This window comes from Myxine glutinosa, chromosome 1 (genome assembly GCF_964187855.1).
Source record: "Myxine glutinosa chromosome 1, kmMyxGlut1.1, whole genome shotgun sequence".
Taxonomy (NCBI): domain Eukaryota; kingdom Metazoa; phylum Chordata; class Myxini; order Myxiniformes; family Myxinidae; genus Myxine; species Myxine glutinosa.
The window spans coordinates 250059663-250081852 of record NC_136261.1 but is presented as its reverse complement, the minus strand read 5'-3'; positions in this window follow the sequence as shown (position 1 = coordinate 250081852).

The window sequence follows — 22190 nt, the reverse complement described above, 5'->3', positions numbered from 1 at the left end:
GATCTTTCTCCAAAAGATGGAAAAAATAAGAGGAATTCCAGTCTATCAATACATTTTGCAATGAATTAAATTTACATGTTGACACATTAGCTGGTTTGGCATTTACCGTTTCCACATTATCCATTTGTAGACTTTTCCGTCAACATCACACCATGTTCGCTTGAGACCTTTTGATATTTTTCTTTAATAAGCCATTTCCTTCATCATGGCACATAAGAACCAATCTCTCCTCCCAATACAACACTATCACCATCATCATTGCTATCAGCTGCATCATCATCATTGAAGGTTCATTGATTTTACAAAGTATTATCCCCACAGTACTGTGCCCAGACCCACCAAATTTTCTGTGCAGCTGTTGAGGTCCCTGCACATGTCCAAAAGTGGGTGGGAATTTTCATAAAATTTCTCAAGACGTTTTTTTTTTGAAATTTTGAGTTCCCACCCATGTGTAGCATGGGTACCTCGCAAGTGAAATATAAATGTCAGTTATTTATTGCTCACCTTGTATATGTATGCCTCACTATGTTGTTTTTTTTGTCATGGCTTGGACGATTGTGAGTATCTCGTTCATATAAATTTTTTTTGAATGTCCCACCTTTGTTAAAGCTCCTCAGTGAGCATTAGATGCTGTAAAAAGAAATATTGCTGAAAATTTTTCTTACTATGGGGTACTGCATAATCAATCACATATTGAAACTTTCAAGGTAACTTCCTAGGACACTGTACGTCACCACTGGTCAGTGGGACACTGTGCGTCACCACTGGCCAGTGGGATACTGTGACATCATCTTTTTGACATCATTTCGCTCTCTTTAGTCAGCAGTGCAACTAAGGAGAAATCTCCGCTTGCCCCCTCATCACCCTCCTCCCCTGTTTGATATCGTTGTTGCCTCAATTTGTCAGGAAGATGTGACAACATCCGGACACGTCACATTCTGTGTCGCTACATTGTCCTCACAATCCCAAATTTATGAGTGGTGATCTCATAAATCCCATACAACCATTTTCCTGGTTATCATAACATTTCCTTTTCAAAAATTAAGCTGTCAATCTTTTGTACCATATAGTATTGTTACGTTTGTAGGGTGTAGACAATGATTACCTTAGAGCCAGGTAGAGTGTATAGATTAGTGTGCTCCGACTATCGTGAAGAAGGAACCTCGATGTAAAATAAGTAGGAAATTTGTGTCGACCGTATGTCGTGGAAGAGCTTGTATCTTCATCCCCATGAGAGGGGTGGGGTTTGTTAATTAGCGAGGGATTATGGGTAAAGTAATCCCCGTATGTAATTGCTTCTGTTATCTTATCCTGTGTTCCTTATGACACTGCACTACACACCAAGACAAGCCAAGCAATCGACACCATAATTAATAACGCTAATTAAAAACCAACCGGAAACGAGTCATTGAGCACTATCGCTGATAACACCGACTTGGTGAGGACAAAGGCACAGGCAGGTTCGTGAGGCCACTCCTAGAAGAGCAGTGATTTGTCTGGGATTTGATTGGCACAAGGACTGGTAAGATGGGACTCGCTGATAGGAGCGGACACGGAGATGTCGTGGAATGACGTCAGAGCCTCACGTACAAAACAATTAGAGCAGCGGACATTTTCTCTCCGGTTCTGGTGGTGAATGGTTGTTTGCCGACATTTTCTGCTTCTCGTTCTGGATTCCATAGCGAACGGTCGCTATTGATCTTGCGCAAGGAAGATACACCACGAACGGTTGTGTGGCGACATCTTCATAGTGATCATGAGGAGGAAGAACTGTGGACTGAGAACTGCGGTTTTCCACACACAGACGACGAAGACGAGCGCGGCTGGGTGAACGTGGGTGTGTGAGGCCTAGTTCGCGCCCACGGCAGTGCAGCCTGCGGTTTTCCCACCAAGGATGCGAGGGGGTTTTGACGATTCCTGATGAGATTCAAGAGCCGATTCAAGCTAAGTGCCACAAACGACACATTTATTTTTCATTTATTTTATCCCTTGTCTGTATTTGGGTCTGTATGGGAGCACTCCAATTGGGAATTTCGTTTATCGTGCATTTTCGTTGTTACCGGCATTTTGGTTAATAAAGCTGGCATATTTTTGTCCAGTTTAATTCCATGTTGTTTGAGTTAATTTATCCATGTGTGAAGACGTCGGGTGGAGGCCGTCCAGGTAAGTTCGTCATCCCCATTTTCCTCGCGTGTAAAGAATACCGTCATTTAGGATTGAAAGCCTCGGAGTTAAGGCACACAGGCACAAGGGCAGGCACACGAAAGTATATTATAATGCAAGTGTGTATGAAAGAACAAAGGAAATTAAGATGCGAGTGTGGATAAATGATTGATATGTACGTTTCTGTATCTCATCTCTGATCAGCTAAAGAATAGCTGACATTGCAAATTACAAGAGTTGCAAAAGAGCATTCTTTCACATGGTTGCATTTTCTGGCATTGACAAACTACTGCCATTGGTGGGGGAAAATTAAGAGTGTAGCTGGAAATGTCAAGCAATAATTAAGATATACATTCATAAAGATAAGATGTGAAATAAACTGAGATTATAATATTGGTGGAATGGAAGCCATTCACAGCTGCAAAAAGACAGGAAGCAGAATTTGGGGATTACAATTTTGAGGGATAAGAATTTGAAGAAGATGAAGGATAAGAATATGAAGAAGATGACAAAGAAAAATAATTGCAATATTGTATTGAGAGCAGATTTTTCTTTTGACCTTTTAAAGGCACATTATGAAAAATGCTATAAAGAGCAGTGCAATTAATTAAGGGTGAGCTCAATAATTAAATGTTATTAAAATAAAACTGTAAAATGTAAACTACAAAGACAAGCCAGGATTGAGTTGGCATTGTAAAATTTTAATTTTCATTACCCTATTTTACGAAGAAATTCGACCCAGGAAGAGAGTGATATTTTGGTCGTTATCTGCGCCAAAGAAGGTGGACGGAAGTTATATTTTCTCCCCTGTCTGTTTGTCTGTCTCTTTATCTATCTGTCTTTCTGTGAGCAGGATTTCTCAAAGTTATGAACGGATTCGGACAAAATATATTGGGCAAGTTGGTTGTGTGACAAGGACGAATTGATAGGTTTTGATGAAGATCCGGATCCATATCCGGATACTATAATTTTTTAAGTGATTCTTCACGATTGAGGGATATGGCTAAAATTATATATAGCACTTATATCTCAAAAAGTTATGAACTGATTCGGACATAACTCATTGTGCAGCTTGGGTGTCTGCAAAGGACGAATTGATTCGATTTTTGTGAAGATCTGGTACTGGATCCGGATACGAGAATTTTTTAATTTTTTGAAAAGTGATTCTTCATCATTGAGAGATTAGGCCAAACCTGATATATAGCATGATATTTCAAAAATTTGTAGACGAGCTATGGCTAAACTTGGTGGATGAGTAGTATTGGTAACAAAAACCAGCTAATTAAATTTTGGTTGTGGCCCGGATGCAGATCCAGCCTTTCAGTGGGATGCAAAATGTAAACTGTTCAGTCTGGCGGAGGTATGCCCTCTGCCGAGTATTGCTCTGGTTTCCCTCGCCAGAGGAAAGGGTATTGCATTTGAGTCAGTTTGTCTGTTGTACACCGCTCCTTTCTGATGCCATCTCCAGGTGGTGCATAACGTCATTGCCTGGCACCGAAGAGGGCTCGGAAATGACGCATGCTGAAAGGGAGTATATCTCAGCCATCCTTTGAGCTAGGAAGCTGAAATTTCGGCACAATAGTGAGCAAGTACTTTGGCAAAAAACGTTCGTTTTTGTTTTTTGATTAATCAATTAATTGATAAGTTATTTAATTGTTATATCGATGAATTAAATACTTATTTATTTCCTTTCTCTTCTGGGCATTATCTCAGACACCTTTGGAGCTAGTAAGCTGATATTTGGGCATGACAATGACCAAGTGATTTAGCTGTAAAGGCTATTTTTGATTTATTGATTGATCAATTATTCGATTAATTATCTATTAATTCACCAATTAATTGCTTAATTTTTTCGATTAATGATTTATTTAATAAATTCTCAAAAAGGTACAGCTTCGGATGAAGCACTGGTGGTTTAGGTATGCAATTAGCCAATTGATTAAGAAAATATTTTATGATTATTATATTTATTGATTTTAGTTGTGCAATTCATCAATTATTGTTCACCTCTCCCACCAATACAGTCTCTCTGAGCTGCAAGGCGGTATTGCCAGGCGCCTAAGGTGCCCCAGCAATGCCGCGCTGGAGGATATTTATTTATTTGGCATGTGGGCGGTGTACTTTGAATGTATCTGTACTTGTTTTTGTTTGTTTGTTTGTCTGCACAGACTAAATATTATTTCTCTGCAACCATTGGTCTGATAGGAAATTTTCACCATAGGTGCACCTCCTGTATTATTTGCAATGATAATTATGACATCATAGGTCACGTTGTATGGGCGCCATCTTGGAAAAACCGAAAAAAATTGCACCTCTATCTACGAAAGAGCTACATAGAAAAAACCGAGACAAGGCTCATTGTAAAAAATTCTTCATGCGGAATAACATATTGTCGCGTGATTCCCCAGGTGAACACCACACGGATCACTAATAGCCAAAGCAATCTTAACTCCGTGGTGACGATCAAATGCAGACTATATATACAGTCACGTGAAAAAGTAAGTACACCCCATATGAAGTTTTGACTTTTTCAACATATTTCAACATACAGCTATTTGATCTTCATTTCAACAATATTGATAGATAAAGGTGATATAATATAACAAATATCATGAAACATTTACATTTTCTCATCCAATGTATAATTTAAATAAACATAAATGCAAATTTCGCATGTGGACAAAGTAAGTACACCCTTGGCTCTAATAGGTGGTATTGCCCCCTTTGGCAGAAACAACCTCAAGTTGGCGTTTCTTATAACTGTCTACCAGCCTGACATCGACGAGGATAAATTTTTGCCCACTCCTCCATGCAGAATTATTTCAGCTGTGCAATGTTTGAGGGGTTTCTTGCATGCACAGCTCGTTTCAAATCCCCCCACAACATATCGATGGGATTTAGATCCGGGCTTTGACTTGGCCATTCCAGAACCTCCCATTTCTTTCTTTTCAGCCATTCATTGGTGGATTTACTGGTATGTTTAGGGTCATTGTCATGTTGCAAGGTCCACCTTCGGTTGAGCTTCAACTTTCCGACAGATGGCCTCACATTATCCTCAAGCACCCTCTGGTACAATGAAGAATTCATAGTGGATTCTATGATGGTAAGCTGCCCAGGCCCTGATGCAACAAATCTGCCCCAAACAATAATATTTCCACCACCATGCTTTACAGTTGGTATCAGGTTCTTGTGGTCAAATGCTGTCTTTGGATTTCGCCAAACATGTCTTCTGGTACTGTGGGCAAATAGCTCGATGTTTCACTCATCTGTCCAGAGCACATTGTTCCAGAAGTGCTGGTCTTTGCCGAGGTATTCATTGGCAAACTTTAGTCTTGCCCTGATGTTCTTTCTGGACAGCAAAGGTTTCCTCCTGGCACACCTCCCATGCAGATCAAATTTGGGCAGCCTCTTTCTAATGGTAGATTCGTGCACTTTGACATCAACAGTGGCAAGAGCTACCTGTAGGTCCCGTGATGACATTCCGGGGTTCTTAGAGACTTCTTTCAGCATCTTGCGGTCTGCTCTTGGGCTGAACTTGCCTGGCCTGAACCTGGCCTGAACAAGTTGGCAGTTGTTTGGAATCTTCTCCACTTGTGGATGATCTTCCGGACAGTCGAATGATTGATTTCACATTGTTTGGAGATCTTTTTAAATCCCTTCCCAGACTCGTAGGCATCTATAACCTTCTTTCTGAAGGCCTCAGAGAGCTCTTTTGATCTAGGCATGGTGATGCCACACACTTCAACAACAAAGAGCAAACCAAACTAAATGTCTGAGGTTTAAATAAGACAGGTTACTCCAAGATCCACTCTAACGATGTTCTAATCATTTGCACCGGAGCTGGTGCACCTGATTCTAATTTTAGGTATTTGAGGTAATGATAAATGTAGGGGTGTACTTGCTTTTTCCACATGCAAAATTTGCATTTATGTTTATTTAAATTATACAATGGACTACAAAATGTAAATGTTTCATGATATTTGTTATATTATATCTCCTTTATTTTGAAATATGTTGAAAAAGTCAAAACTTTACATGGGATGTACTTACTTTTTCACGTGACTGTATATATATATATATATATATATATATATATATATATATATATATATATATATATATATATATATATATATATTGTTATGAATTTTGGTAGAGCAACATCTAGAGCGAGGTAGATCTGATAGGTAGGTATTTGACTGTCGTGACAGGGACTCTACATGTAATAAGTTCTTGATGTTTAGGCGTTTGTCGGGGTAATATGTATGATTGTGGATCTACCTGGAGATTCGGGTGTTAAATAGAGAGGGATTAAAGGTAACGCCCCTGTGAGTTTCACCTAGTAGTCAAACCTTTGTCCATTATGGCACTCCAAACCACATAAACATTAGTTAGGTCCTTAGCGCAACATTAAATAATTCCTTTCCCTGACAATAACTTCGGAACAAACGGACAGGAAACCAGGCCAAAACCACCGCCACAATTGGCCGCCACCGTTTACACCTCCAAGGCCTACAAACCTCGCCTGGCACGTGTTATAACACAAGGACCGCGGGGGTCGGGGACGGGAGAGTGGAGTGATGCCGCAGAGGGCGTGACCTGGGCGAGCCGGCGAGTTGGGAGGCTTTTTATTGGCTGAGGAGTGCGCCAATGTGACGTCATCGGCCAGAGATATTAGCGACGGTCGGACGCCATTTTAGAGGAGTTCGTTGGCAGTTGGCACTGAGAGTTGGCCCTGAGAGTTGGCACTGAGGAGTTGGCAGCTGGCACTTGGCACTTGGCACTTGGCAGTTGGCTGCCAGCACTCCCGCGCCAGCACTCCCGCAGAGTCGAGTCAAGTGGAGTCGTTTGCTTTGTGCAGCCCTGCGTGGACCTTTGGAGCAAGGGAGCTCGTGGTGTGGGTGTGCCGTTGAACCGACGAGGCCTGGTGGTGCTCGGGGCCGTGGAACTTGGAGCGAGGCGTGCCGCGGGACGAAAGGAGCCGGGTGTTGGACGGCGGCCACCAAGACGACAAGGACGAGATAAGGCCGTACCCGTGAATACACTTTGCATAAAACTAAAAGACGTGTTATTTTCGTATTCATCTCCCTCGTATCGTGTTTGAAATCTGTTGTGCGTGGGATCCCAATTTAGGCTTATTAGAGTTATTAGTATTACCGGCGTGTGCTTTTTTCACTGTTATTACTTTTCAATAAGAAATCCTTATATTATTTTCTATATATATCTGAACGCAGTTTCCTGTTGGATTTTAATAGATAAGGCTGCGGAGCTTGCTGTGTCTGCCATTCCGTGCGTTTAACTTTGTGTTGATTTGGAATCTGCCATTGAGTTTTCGCCTCGGGAGTGTAAAGCCTCGCAATCGGCCATCCACAACTGTGGTGTTAATCGCGGTTGCGTAACAAGTGGTGTCAGGAGTGGGATTCGAACCCGTCGGACAAATTTTTTTTGTCCGCGGCGAGACATCGACACGGTCGGGCGTGCATTGCGCCCGACGTTCGAACGCAAAATTTTTATAGTCGAGGCGGAGAAATTTAATAATCAATTGGGCATACGGAGCGCGATATCGCGTCTTCGTCAAATTTAAATTGTGTTACTGGAATTAAAAGAAATACGCGCGCGGGAAACAATCTTCCGGAAGGCGGATGTCGGAGATGGACGAAATGGAGGTACGCAGCGAGGCCTCCGTCAGCGTCGGGAGTGAGCTGGAAATAGGGGAATTAGATGTCGAGGTGAGCCTTGGAACCTCCCCCGTCCCGAGCACCAACTTATCCCCCTCCCCCACCGGGGAGTCGGGAGCAGTAGGAACGGTCCCGACAACCGACCAGATGTTGGGTCAATTGCTTCGAAAAATGGAAGGGATGGAAAATAACATTTAAAAAAATATGGGAGACATGAACGCACAGGGTGAGCGAGCCAGTCGGGAATTGAATGACAAAATTGAAGGGATGGAAAAGAACAGTGAGCGATTGGGAAAGCAGATGGGAGACTTGAACGCACAGAGTGAGCGAAACCTTGCAGAAATTCGGGGAATAAATGATAAAATTGACGGGCTGGAAAATAAAATGGAGTCGCAGGGGAAGGAATGGAGGGAAGGACTGAAGGACATGAGTGACCAAATTAATGGATTGAAAGGGGAAATGAATGCTCAGAACGAGCAATTGGAGAACAAAATTAATGCCCAAACAAAAAACATGGAGGGGCAAATGGGTAGATTAGAGGAGGGTTTGAAAGAACAGATCAAAGGGATGGACAGCAAAATTGAGGGATTGGAGGGAAAAGTGAATGAACAAATGAAAGAGAGGAATGAAAAATTGGAAGGAAATTTGGAATGTGAGAGTTGTAATGGGGAATGTTTCCCACATTCTGGCCTGGTTGTTTATCGGGACCGTGTGGATGTCACAACACCCCAACCGGGGGATGAATTTGGAATTGTGCAGCACCAGGGCGGTGGTGCGGAGCAAGAGGGGGTAGAGTTTTTGGGGGTCCGTGCAATGGAGCCGGACCAGGTATTTATTGGGGATATTGATCAAAGCCTGGCGGGGCCAGGAATGATTTGTGGAAATGATGAGGATGAGGATGATTCGATCCAGCGGCTGGAGACCTGTGACAGTCCCATGGAGGTAGAGCTTGTCCAGGCCCAAAGGAGTCTGGGGGAAGAGGTGAGTTGGTCCAAGGAGGTGGTTGGAATGACCGAGGGGACGCTCACCGTACACTGCTATTTGGAAACAGAGGCTCCAAAATTGGACAACCATTTGGGGGAGTGTGTTGGCTCCGGGCTGGATTTGGATCTTGGAGGATCGGGAGATAGAGCTTCTGGAGATTTGGTCCCTGTAGGGAATTTGGATCAACTGCAGGGAGGGGCAGAACAACCGGTGGTAGAGGTTCCCTGCAGCTGCGGTTTGGCAGTGGGAATGAAAATTTGTAAAATAAAATTTAAAATAAAATTACAATGGGAACTTGATTTGGAGCAGCCATGGTTGGGATTGGTCCCCGGGCTGCGGGATCTGGACATGGAGAGGTCATGGGTGATGGCCTCGGGCAAAAGTTGCCCCTTTCAAAATTTGGGTATGCCAGCCAGCTGGGGGGCTGTGATGGCGAGATTTGGACGTGGGGTCCAGCCTTGGGTGTCGAGGTACGACCTGGGTCCCACGGGGGGTCTGGTGGAGTGTGGCGTCCCTTGTCCGTCGGGGCGCCGTCCGAGCTGGTGGCTCGGGCCGGCAGGGTCACCGGACCCTGGTGGGGGTTAAGACCTCCAGAGGGGTCCGAGGTGGTTTCTCAAGCCTGGGTTGGCATTTATTGAGGACCACTAGGGGGAGGTGTTGTGGGTCGCGCTTTGGTGGTGGCACCGCAGATGGCCAGCTTGGGCCTGATGTAGTGATCACCCGGGCATGCGACCTGACACCCTCTCCCTGAGACTTTGGGACAACTGGCATGTGATGACCTGCCATGCCGTGTTGGTCGATGTACGCGGGTCAAACCGAATGGACAGGGATGGAGATAGCCTGCCGGACAACCATTGGGGCATCTGTGGAACGTGATGGTGTGAGTGACCTTCCACAGATGCTCCGTTATGATTTATGGACTCTCGGGTTGGGAAGAGAGCCATGGGGATGTGAATCGGGAGATGTGTAACGAGCCGAGCATATGGGCCATGCTCGGCTGGCATGTGTATGGCAAAGCATCCTTCTTTGGTGAGGTTAGTGAAATGTGACAAATGGTTGGCATGGGTAATCTGTGGGTTAGATGCAAATTTAAGGGTGGATTTTGAAATGTCATGATTGACACTGTACAGTGACGCCATTATTGATCCAGGTGTGCAGACCAAAGTGTTGGAGGCTGTGATGAAATTAATAGGGTAGCAAGACACAGCTTTCAACTGGTTGCGGGGGCAACTGTGCTGATATTTGGGACGCGGGATGATGGGGATGTAGTTGTGTAGCCTGAGGGTCAACGTGGTGCTGTGCGTGTCCGAGGTGTGTGGACCATGTCTTCTGGGTGGGTCTCCTGGTGGAGCATGGCTGTTGACTGGACCTTGGTGTGGTCAAGTGTGGGTGAGCACTGGGGGGCTGCAGTTCTGTAGTCGGACTGGGGGATGATGGGGAGGTGCAGGGGACGTGGCTGTAGGGATGCCACGCACTGCGACCGTGCCCCCCAGGGCCGAGGTTGTGTGTGCGGTAGTGTGTGTTGTGGCAGCAAGTGCTCACCACAGTAGCCAGCTGGGGCTGCTGCAGCTGTGTTCCTCACAGGGGGGCCGAAGGATGGATGGTGGGTCGCGCCCTTATGGACACTCATGGGCCATGTTGGCGTTTTGACTGCTCACCTTGTCCCGGTGACCCTTGCACGGTAGAGGTGCAGAGCTGTCGTGGCCACAGGTAGTTGTGTAGCGAGGATCACGTTGGATGCGGATCCACATACCTGCCAGTGTAGTGGGGACAAAAGAGAAATTTGGGATTATTTGGTAGGCCCAATGTGAAATTTTGGGATTTTGAGGGTGGATGACACTCTTGGACCGACCAACCTGCAACTACCTGCACTTGAGGTGAGTGTTTTGAGGAGTACTGTCCCAGGCTTCAGGACTTGCTTTGGGAAATTGGGGACATGTAATTTGAGTTGGGAGGCGGGTGAGAATGATGACATGGCCGGTGAGGGGATGGAATGGGAGCCACACAGTGTCTTGTGGGTGGCGTATGTTTTTGTGTTGTGGTTCTGTGTTTTGATGTGGTTGTGAGAATGGAACCTGGAGAGTGAGTGATGATTATTGGAGATAATGAGGGGTGATAATTGTGCTTTTTGGAAATGTGCTAATGGAAATGTGTAAGGATTCAATGATTCGAACTGTGAATGGGATTTCACATTGGCAGGCCATGGCAAGCCTTGTAACACCTTTTACACCAAGAATTGTACTGAATTGTGCTGAGTTGTGTGGAGAATTGAATGGCAGCAGGGGATGAAGTGTGTTTTGGGGTCTTGTGGGTGGGGAAGGTGTGTGTGTGTCCGCAGGTACAAAGCAAGCTCTGAGGAGCGATGCCTGCGGGCCCCCCTCTGCGGCAATTACCCCTGGCAGCCGGTGGTAACTGGAAATTGGAGCTCGTCGGTGGAGGGTCTGGTTGGGCGCCGCGGGGTGAGGAAGTTCCCCGGCGACCCGTGTTGCTGCGCGGAAGCAGGAGGCAAAGGAGCCTGGTGTGTGTGGAGACCCTCACCGGCGAGGTAACGGCGGAAAGGGGTTGTTGGGCTGTCACGGGGCCAAGAGGTAAAGGGGGGGCGGGGGGGGCAATGAACTTGTAAGTCGGTTGACTTGTTTTTGGGACTGCGGGCACCACAGCCTGATGCGCCCCCACCATCTTTTTGTGCGGTACCTCCCCGCTGCCTAGTTGAGGAATGCACACACATGCGAATGACATCAATGCCATGGTCCTGCAGGGGGGGTTTATTGAGAAGAACTTTATTGATTTTTGAAATGCCTTGATGACCTATGGAATGAGAATGAGTGGTTAAGGGGTCTAGCATGTTAAGGAAGTGTAGGTAGGTAGTCCGACTCACTTCCCACAGCCCTTCCTGATTTATTTCATAGGTTAATTAAGTATGTGACAGAAAGTGTTAAGGCTGGAATGGTAGCGCCTGCGGTGAACCTTGCAGGAGCTACGGTTCCAGGGGGGGGGGGGCTGTGTTATGAATTTTGGTAGAGCAACATCTAGAGCAAGGTAGATCTGATAGGTAGGTATTCGACTGTCGTGACAGGGACTCTACATGTAATAAGTTCTTGATGTTTAGGCGTTTGTCGGGGTAATATGTATGATTGTGGATTTACCTGGAGATTCGGGTGTTAAATAGAGAGGGATTAAAGGTAACGCCCCTGTGAGTTTCACCTAGTAGTCAAACCTTTGTCCATTATGGCACTCCAAACCACATAAACATTAGTTAGGTCCTTAGCGCAACATTAAATAATTCCTTTCCCTGACAATGACTTCGGAACAAACGGACAGGAAACCAGGCCAAAACCACCGCCACAATTGGCCGCCACCGTTTACACCTCCAAGGCCTACAAACCTCGCCTGGCACGTGTTATAACACAAGGACCGCGGGGGTCGGGGACGGGAGAGTGGAGTGATGCCGCAGAGGGCGTGACCTGGGCGAGCCGGCGAGTTGGGAGGCTTTTTATTGGCTGAGGAGTGCGCCAATGTGACGTCATCGGCCAGAGATATTAGCGACGGTCGGACGCCATTTTAGAGGAGTTCGTTGGCAGTTGGCACTGAGAGTTGGCCCTGAGAGTTGGCACTGAGGAGTTGGCAGCTGGCACTTGGCACTTGGCAGTTGGATGCAAGCACTCCCGCGCCAGCACTCCCGCAGAGTCGAGTCAAGTGGAGTCGTTTGCTTTGTGCAGCCCTGCGTGGACCTTTGGAGCAAGGGAGCTCGTGGTGTGGGTGTGCCGTTGAACCAACGAGGCCTGGTGGTGCTCGGGGCCGTGGAACTTGGAGCGAGGCGTGCCGCGGGACGAAAGGAGCCGGGTGTTGGACGGCGGCCACCAAGACGACAAGGACGAGATAAGGCCGTACCCGCGAATACACTTTGCATAAAACTAAAAGACGTGTTATTTTCGTATTCATCTCCCTCGTATCGTGTTTGGTATCTGTTGAGCGTGGGATCCCAATTTAGGCTTATTAGAGTTATTAGTACTAGGGCATGCCCGTACTATATCTATATCTAAAATTATATCCCCCCCTCTATTTACATGAAATGGTTTGGTCCATGAAATGTTTTGGTCCATTCGCAACGCCAAAGCGAACGGCGAACGCTTTACATGAAATGGTTTGGTTCATGAAATGTTTTGGTCCATTCGCAACGCCAAAGCGAACGGCGAACGGCTTGCGAGTACAGTGACAATCCCCCCGGGGTTTTAATTAGTTTTAAAACGGAGCTTGGCAACCGCTGGCGTTCTTTAGCCGGCAGCTTCGCCCGCCCGAACGCCGTTACAGTACCTTCGACCGCGAGTTGCTCGGACTTCACTTGGCGGTCAGGCACTTCCGCCATCTGCTCGTGCGAGTACAGTGACAATCCCCCCCCCCCCCCCCCTCTATTTACATGAAATGGTTTTTATTAGTTTTAAAACATAGTTTAACGCCAACATAGCGCCAACATAGTTTGCAAACGTGAAATAAATGAATACGCTCTCAAATGTGCCATCCGAGGCAGAGTGTGTCCGCCACGTTCGGCACACGCGATAGCTCGCTGCTCTCTGATTGGTTGAATCGTTTTTTGGACATAGCTCGGTAAGTAATTGTCCGATTAATATGAAACCTTGAAAAGGCACATCCTCGGGTCCCCAGCAATATACCTGGCAAGTTTAAAGTATATCGGACCCGTGGTTGTCGAGAAACAGCGGTCACAGACAAACAAACAAACGTACAAACGTACAAACAAACACACAGAGATTACTGGAATTATAGATAGATTACCGGCGCGTGCTTTTTTCACTGTTATTACTTTTCAATAATAAATCCTTATATTATTTTCTATATATATCTGAACGCAGTTTCCTGTTGGATTTTAATAGATAAGGCTGCGGAGCTTGCTGTGTCCGCCATTCCGCGCGTTTAACTTTGTGTTGATTTGGAATCCGCCATTGAGTTTTCGCCTCGGTAGTGTAAAGCCTCGCAATCGGCCATCCGCAACTGTGGTGTTAATCGCGGTTGCGTAACAATATATATATATATATATATATATATATATATATATATATATATATATATATATATATATATATATATATATATATATATATATATATATATATATATATATATATATATATATATATTGTTACAGTTGCGGTTTAGATGTTACGATGGGCCGAGCGGATGGTCCAACCGCGACCGTTACAGGATCCCCAATTGGCCCGATTCCACCCGACGTTGACCAGATCGCACCACAGATATTCAATCGGTAAACCTCTAAAGCGACCGAAAGAGAAGGAAAAGAGAAGAAGACAGAGTACGGAGGAAGAACAGATTTATTATACACACACAAGCAATGGATGGAAGAAGCAGTCACACAGCGAATCGTTAACTTATACTATTCATTTTACTTAACCCCAGGACAACGTTCAAGACAGACGACGTTCACACTTACATGGGGGAAATTGCAGGCAGGGATGGCAGAGGTGGGTTGCTGGAGAGGGAGGCAGGGTCAGGTCCCTGCAACCGGCAGGGCTGGAGGTAGCAGCTCCCAATTCCTCGCGTTTTTGGCGGGAAAACCCTCGGTCGCGTATCCGCTGCCGATGCTGTAGACGTCACGCGCTGGCTCGGTCACACCTGTTCCTCTCCTTCTGGTGGAGCCGTCTCCCTCCTCTCAGCGCGTCTCTTCAAACCTTGTTTCCTCCCCAAGTATCTCTCCTTTTTGGGTTTGGAGCGTCTCTCGTCTCACAGCTCACTCACAGCTCCTCTCGCAGGTCACCTCTTCTCTCATCTCCCGAAGCAGTCCCTTCCAGTCGCTTTTATTACTCGGGGCGGAATCAAGCCGCCGGCTGCGAGGGCACGCCTACCGGGTCGCTAACCGCGGTGCTGGTTGGCTGTTAGGGCTGTCCGATTCCTCCTTTGATCATGACGACGTGCCACGCCTGTGAGTTGGCGGCTCCTACCCCCCCTCTTCTCCGAGATGAGCACATGGGTAATGGCGGCTTGCGGGATTGAACACCACTCGCACCGCTTTTGAAAGGAACTTTGGAGAGCGGAGATGATTGGGGAAATTGAAAGGGCCTATGCTTATTTCGTTTGATACAATGCAGAGTCAATCTAGTGGGAAACACATATTTAGCCTACATAGAATAAGGAAATACACTATTTAAAAAGATATATCGTGGCCTGTGTGTAAGTTTCATGGAATTAACTAGGAGGACGGCTGCGACCATTATTTACATTACGAGGGTGTTACACACAACAAAACCATACTTTTCACATTCGTTACACTTCCTCCAAAATTGTTACACTTCTCAAAAACCGTTACACTTCTCAAATTCGTTACACTTCTCAAAACCGTTACAATATATATATATATATATATATATATATATATATATATATATATATATATATATATATATATATATATATATATATATATGTATGTATGTATGTATGTATGTATGTATGTGTATATATATATATATATATATATATATATATATATACTGTATATATATATATATATATATATTGTTACGGAACCCGACGTCGGCCTATGGTTCCCCTTTGAGGGGGGATTAGTCCCCTCGATTATTGCTGACCGACGTGGTCCCTGAGCTGCACCGCGGCCTCCGGAAAGGCCGGTGCACAGCCCCGTTCGCGACCGCAGATAAGATGTTACTGGATTGCCGAGCGGATGGCAGCCGCGGCCCGAACCGTTAACAATGACTAGACCCGATCATGAAACGTTGGCGAAATCGTGCCACAGGTGCCCAATGGAGAAATCACAAAGACGACACGGATGTGAAGAAGAGGAAGACGAAGGCAAAAAGGTTTGAAATACGAATATGATTTATTACTATTTACAGGACCAAAATAACCAAGGAAGAGGAAACATAATAAAATAAAGACAGAAGGAATCAAGGAGACACAGTGCAACGCTAGCTTACCTACAGTCTTAATTATAACCCAGGGACAAGACAAACAAAACAAACTCACATGCACAAGAAGGATGGAATGGCAGGAATGAATGCTGGAGGGAGGAATGGGACGGTTCAGCTGGGGCAGATGGTTCGGGCTTGATCCCGCACGGGACGTCGGGCTGGACCTCGACGGCCACCGATGCCACCGCAATCTGGTTCCCGCGGGGTAACGGGTCGAAGCTGCCTGGTGGAGTCAACGCTGCTTGTCGAGCCAAAGCTGCTGGTGGAGCCAAAACTGGTGGAGCCAAACTGCTGGTGGACTGCTCTTGTCACGCATCTGCCACATCCGCCGCCTCTCTCTCAAAATGCTTGCGCGCGCTTTTATAGCGCGCTTTTAGATCAATCCGCGCCACGCCCTGGATTCAGCGGCTCCTCCCCCTTCTTCTCCGAGCCCACCTCGTGGCTAATGGAGTCGCGGTGAAAACCGCCCAGCAGCCGTGGCGAATGCAGTTGGCAATCGAGGCTTTGGGAATGGGGCTTTGGGAATAAAAGGGGATCTATCTATTTGAATTCGGTGCAATGGAGTGTCAATTAATGGAAGACAAAGCCTTAGCCTAATACACAGAATAAGGAAATAACTACCAACAAGCAGGAAATCTATGATTGGCTAAACGTGATTGTATATGACCTAACTACGGGACGCCCTTTGACCTTTATACACAACAACTGGAGGAAGGAGGGTGATATTTTTACAACCATAAAAACACACACAAAAAAAACACAATCCTCATATCCACAACACTGCACCCTCCTCCTCTTAGGCACATCCCAGGGCTATTACCTTTACTTTTAGTGTGGCACGTAGGTGTAGTTCCTTCTACATTTAACCTGACCCTGAGTGTGACAGTTTTAAAACATAAATAAATATGTCCCGCTGCTCCATTGCACCCTACCTAACAGACTCACGCCCACAGCTAACCGAATTGCGGAATTGTCTTCAAACTAAACATTTACGATGGGGGAGTATTATTTACAGTTATGCTATTTTTATTTACAATGGCAACCCAGGACCTGTGATTGTTCTTTCTTGGGGGGGGAGGCAGTCTGCTCTGCATCGACGCACCATGAAGCACCCAAAAACGCACCAAAACACCATCAAGCACCAATCGGTGCACAGTCATTGCAGTTCAATAAAAAAATTAACACAACAAACCCTTGGCGGTGTCTTGCTCTTCGGCTCCCTCTGCTGGCTATTGCTCTCTTCCAGTTGTTGTCATCTTCTTTGCTGGCGGCCTATTTGGACATAAAACTTGCACAAAACGTGTCCGTTTTTATTTATTTATGGCCCACAGGGCCGACTAAGTATGGTTCAGCCCTGTGACCAAGGTCCGCCAGCAAGATCTCGGGCCTTCATGGCCGGTTCCAGCAGAGGGGCCATGCCCCAACCCATGGGGTCCATCAGTGGTGCTCAGCCACAGACATATGGTCCATAAGGTGGTGCATCGATGCAGACAGCTGTGGTTGCGAGAGTTCGGGCGCACAATGGCGGACTCCCGCACGCTCCCCTCGGCGCCCAGTGGCGCACAGTCCTCGTGTGGGAGACAAGGGGGGGGGGGGAAGACAGGTGAGCGAGGGGTAAGGTCACAAGGGTACACATCAAAAAAGGCAATGCAAGGCGAGGTGCGTATTGAGACGGAGCGGAGAAAAGCTCGTCCCTACCGTACGTCACCCCCCCTGTCACCTAATCTACCCTTGCCCTTACCCCATATTTACAACAATCTACACATTTACAAATTCGTCACTAATGTCTCGTCTTCCCCATATTTCCCCTACACCAAATTCGTCTTCACAATCCCTCTAATTCAAAATTTGCCATCACCAATTCATCATCAATCCTCATAAGGAGGGAGAGATGGAACAACAGCACAATGTCACACCCACGTCATGATGCGTCTTACATTCCAAACACTTGCACAAAAACCAAAAATAATAAAACCACCTGGCATGGTGTGGAGGTATGTCACCTCAGGTGAGTGGATGTAGATGGTGCAAGGAGATTTCAAACCTAACTACTTCCTAAATGACTTTAACACACTTTACACTACCCGGGGTCTTCCCTGCCAATCCATTGGCCAACTTACACTATGGGTTCTAAAAACCAATTCCCATTGACCAAACTGTGGTGCTTATCAATTTGGGGTCTCACTCCCCCGATTCATCTCCCTGTGCCCTTGCACAATTTCAGGACTGGGGCGTGTGGCTCTCCCAGCAGGTCTACCCACCTGCACACCTCCACCACTGTAGTTGCCTCCGAGCTTACCTGCTCCTCACCTAACCTATCTAATTGGGGAAGGCCCCTCCTGGCTCTGTCACCCCTCGGTGCCCTCTGCCACTGGGCTACCCGGGTCCGTCCTCCGGATCCTCAGGCCCCATCCACAACAACTCTACCAGCTCCCAGAGCCCACCTGCGGCCTCACCTGGCCGACATCCTCACAGTGGTGGAGTGCCCAACCAACGACACACACTAACAGGCCACACGCCCAGCCATTTCCACGTCACTAATGCACCCATCCAAACATCATTCTTCCACCACGCACCACAGATGCCAATATCCAACCACAATTTACATGTACCCTCTACCTAACACTTACATTACCCTCCCCGGGTATTCGTGATGGGGGTCCATCCTCCTTTCCCCCATCCACACCTTCACACCATCCACTCCACTCCACAGTTTCCACCATACTCACTCCACAACCATCCATTCCATACTCCATATATTCCACACTCCATGTATTCCACACAACCATTCCCCATACACCTGCAGTTGCACACCTGTGCAATCTCACCTGGTGCCACCTGCACCCTCCTTCCTTCCTGGACCATTTGGTCAACACAGCACACATCACCATCACTCCCTCATACACTGCTCCATACACGTGTTCAGTTGCACACCTGTGCAATCTCAATACAACTCACAATCACAATCATTTACTCATACCCTGCTCAATACACTTTCGATCCTCACACACACGGCATCATCTCATCTAACTACTCCCCTCTGGAACTTGCGCTTCCCAGTCGCCCCTTTAAACTATTGCGCTCCCTCGTCATTATAATCCAACTACCCTCTCTATGTCCCCACTACCGGTTCAATGTTGCTACCTAACCTTAACGTTACCTATTGTCAATCTCTAGGTCCCTACACATTATATCCTAACCCTCCCGGGCTAGTTTTCACTGCCAAACCCCATAACTCTAGTGCTCCTTTGCCCCCGCTGTGAGAGATGGCAAAGTTGCCATCCCACCACATCGGGCATCTCTCACTAAAAATTTTGCTCACCAAATTCCAGCCAATTAAAAATTTGCCAATCACTACCAATCATCTGCCAATCCTTGCCAATCATCAAATTTTGTTTTTCAATTTCGGGTCCAAAAACACTATCCTCATCACAGTCTACTCACTAGAGCCTCTCGGTGCGCCAATTAATCCCTAAAGCCCGGCTTCGCACAGCTGAGCAATGAATGCGGGTTGCTTGGTGCCGGCGGTTGGATCCGTCCGGCATTCGATGCAGGCAAAGTTTACTCGGGCCGAGATCCAACGCACCATCTCGGCACGGAGCCGTCCAATGGCCCGATCTCGCCCTGCCGGAACGCCTCAACAAAAAGGGGTCGCCATGATGACCCTTCCTACCGGGCCGCCCGCTCCACCTAGCGGAGCACGGACGCGGCCGTTCAAAGCGCGGCCCGGCGTGGATCGCGTACGGCGGTTCTTTTGAAACCGCCGCGGTCACGATCCCCGCGAATCCCCGCGGCACACGAAGCTGCCCGGCACGCAACGAAGGCCAGCTTCGGCTAAACGTCGTTCTAACCGCTATCCCGTTTAGCGTCGATGCTCCACTTGCATACTCACACCCCGCAGCCCGTTCCTTGCTCATACATCCAGCCGTTCCCATGCTCCTCGTCATTGCACCTTCTCTTACACACCCAGGTACACTCATTCTGCTCACAGACTTGGTCACACACCTGACCACCGCACACCTTTGCACACACTCGTCGTTCGCACACCTCACCAACACACCTCTTCGCGCCCCCTCCTCGGTCACCTCCTCTGTGACAACCACGGGTGTGCACTCACTTGCACACCCAATCACGTGCCTCACTACCAACTCCAGTGTGCATTCCCATACGTGCTCTACCATACCAGGTGTGCATCCTTCCATTCCAGGTGTACATCCTCTCTCACCTGCCACAACCAACTCACGCTCCGTGTCACTCTTACTACTTTTACCACCACTCTCGGTCGCGCATTCACCCTTACTCTCGACCGTGCACTCTGTCCGCATGCACTCCGCTGTTACACAACCTTTTTCGCGCATCCTTTTGCGCACACTCTCCCGTTACACCCTCCATAACACTCACCACAGGTGTGCATGCTTCCATTACATCCCCTGTAACACTCCCCACTCCGCGCTTCCATGTGCCCCCTCGCACACGCGCTACGACCAACTCATTCTCGACAGCACACTCACTCCTCGGCGCGCACTTTTTCCTCACACACCCCAGAGTCGGACATTCTCACACACCTCCTCTTTCGCACTCCGTACCTGTCGCACTCTTCACCAGCGGCCTCTCATGAATACCCGGGTCCAAACCAATCCCCAAGCCGACTGAAGCTTCCCTCACACCATATACATTTCCGAATATATCGCCACTCACCTCGGCACCTCGTCTCCGCACCTCCTTCGCCACCTGCAAACTCTTTATTTGGTTAGCAAGCACACCATCACGATTTGAGCACCGACCTTGTACATATTCCATTACTTCCTCCTTTATTTCCCTCTTAGTTTTCCTCCGTCTCTTCTTAATTTCACTCACCTCCACTTCCACATCCTTTAATTTTTGCTTCACCTCTTTTATTTCCCGGTGCGTCTCCTCAATTTCGTCCTCTAATGCTACCTTGACAGTTTATATGTGCGTCCTCACCTCTCGGTCCTTCGTCTCCATTGCCTCCGTCACCTCGTCCAACCTCGTTGTCAGTCCCTCACGTACCATCTGACATTCCCTCTTCGTCGCTATCAAGTCATTTTTGATTTCGTTTTGTGTCGCCTTTAACTCTCCTAGTACCGCAGTGTTCTTTTGTACCTGCTCCACTAATTCCCTCTGTCCCACCGTCAGCTGTTCCACCTCCTGCGTCAGATCTTCTATGCCCCCTTGTAACTTTGCCGTCCCATTTCTCACCTCTTTCTCCATACGCTTCTCACCTCGCTGTACCTCCTCGCGTACCCCCGCGACCTCCTCGCTTACACCTCGTCTGATCTCCTCTCCCATTTCTCCCATCTCTTTGGTAGATGCCACCCTCATCTGTTCCAACTCATCCCTTTGGGCATCCAATTTGGTTTCTACCCCGATTTTCACCTCCTTTATCTGCTCTCCCATTTGTTTAATTTCCCGGGCCGATTGCTCCCCTATTTCCCATAATTTGTTTTCCATCTTGTTTTCTAACCCCCCTCACCCATTTTTCACCCCCTCTATCTGATTCTCCTGGGCAGCCATTCTATTTTCCACCCTCGTTAACCCATTCTTTACCTCTTTTATCCCGTTGTCTATCCCTTCAAATTTATTGTCCAACCCCTTTAATTTATTGTCTAACCCCTCAAATTTATTGTCCAACCCCTCAAATTTATTGTCTAACCCCTCAAATTTATTGTTCAACCCGTGTCTTAATTGCTCACTATTCCTTTCCATCATTTGTCCCATTTCTCTGCTTTCCGCCCTTGATTTATCCATCTTTTCATCTATTTCCTTACTTTGCACCACGAAGCATGCCCTGATTTGTGCCATAAAGAGGTCCAATTTCACCAGTGCCGCGGACTCGGCTGCCGCAGCGCCGCTACTTTGTGCCTCTGCAACCACGGGCGCGGCGAAATTTGATGCCGCTACAACCACGTGCGCGAGGGCGCCATTTTGCGTGCCTGAAACTCCCTCAACCACATCATCATTTCTCTCCTCCATTTCTTCCCTCTGGTCCTGGGTTACCCCTAACCCCTCTTCTATTTCCCCCACCGGCATCCGATCATCTTGACCATCCATGGCACGCTTTTCAAATTTAAGATTTAAAAAAACACAATTTCGGCCCACTCGTAATTTGAGTGCACTAAGCGCTTCAGGTCCGTATCCCACTCCTGGCACCAATTGTTGCGGAACCCGACGTCGGCCTATGGTTCCCCTTTGAGGGGGGATTAGTCCCCTCGATTATTGCTGACCGACGTGGTGCCTGAGCTGCACCAAGGGCACCGGAAAGGCCGGTGCACAGCCCCGTTCGCGACCGCGGATAAGATGTTACTGGATTGCCGAGCGGATGGCAGCCGCGGCCCGAACCGTTAACAATGACTAAACCCGATCCTGAAAAGTTGGCCAAATCGTG